This window comes from Schistocerca piceifrons, chromosome 1 (assembly GCF_021461385.2).
Source record: "Schistocerca piceifrons isolate TAMUIC-IGC-003096 chromosome 1, iqSchPice1.1, whole genome shotgun sequence".
NCBI classification, from domain to species: domain Eukaryota; kingdom Metazoa; phylum Arthropoda; class Insecta; order Orthoptera; family Acrididae; genus Schistocerca; species Schistocerca piceifrons.
The window spans coordinates 842,673,710-842,674,511 of NC_060138.1; the positions used below are offsets into that span (position 1 = coordinate 842,673,710).

General features: G+C 41.5%; 1 non-coding gene across 1 annotated transcript; it reads right to left on the minus strand.

The window, feature by feature from the left end:
* Positions 1-727: 727 nt before the first annotated feature.
* Trnas-cga lies at positions 728-802 on the minus strand. Its single transcript has one exon. It is a non-coding gene; the product is annotated as a tRNA-Ser (tRNA).

Consider the following 802-nt stretch of genomic DNA (forward strand, 5'->3'; position numbering starts at 1 on the left):
TAATGAAACCTCCATACTAAGACAATAATGTCGTGAGAACTACAAGTGCTGATTTTAAACAGTCACTTATTTAAGCCATTTTTGGACGCAAAGTTATTTGGGAACAGAGGCGTATACACCATTGTAACTGTCTCACGATGGATAACATTAGGTGTAATAATTTTTAGTAACTAGTTGCTCTGTTTCTCCTAATTTATCGTTGTCTTTTTTTAGTTAGAACATCAACACGAAAATTTATAAGTAGCAGATGTAGTTCATGAAGTAGATGCGGATAAAAATCGACGAAATATTACCTCAGACAGAGTGTTCCTACGACTTGCTCTTCAACAGACATTACATTTATAGTTTTGGGTCATTCATCATGTCGTACACTATTCTGGCTCAATAAAATCGAAGACGTCCACAGTATGGTGTGGACGTGCTCTGCGCTGCCTGAACCAGTACTTGCAGCCGGAACAAATTCATGTTACAGTAACAGTCTGTATTTGTCTGCTGTGACAGGTCTGTCAATAAAAAGGGGTCCAACAATCCACTATGCTCTGACTGCGCGTGAGACAGTGACTTTTTGTCGATTCTCAGTAGGCCAGAGATTCCAGTCCTGTTTGTTGAAGTACATATGTAGCTGGAAGTGTCCCTCATCGTTAAAACAAATATGATACGAGAATGAGATTTTCACTCTGCAGCGGAGTGTGCGCTGATATGAAACTTCCTGGCAGATTAAAAGTGTGTGCCGGGCCGAGACTCGAACTCGGGACCTTTGCCTTTCGCGGGCAAGTGCTCTACCAACTGAGCTACCCAAGCA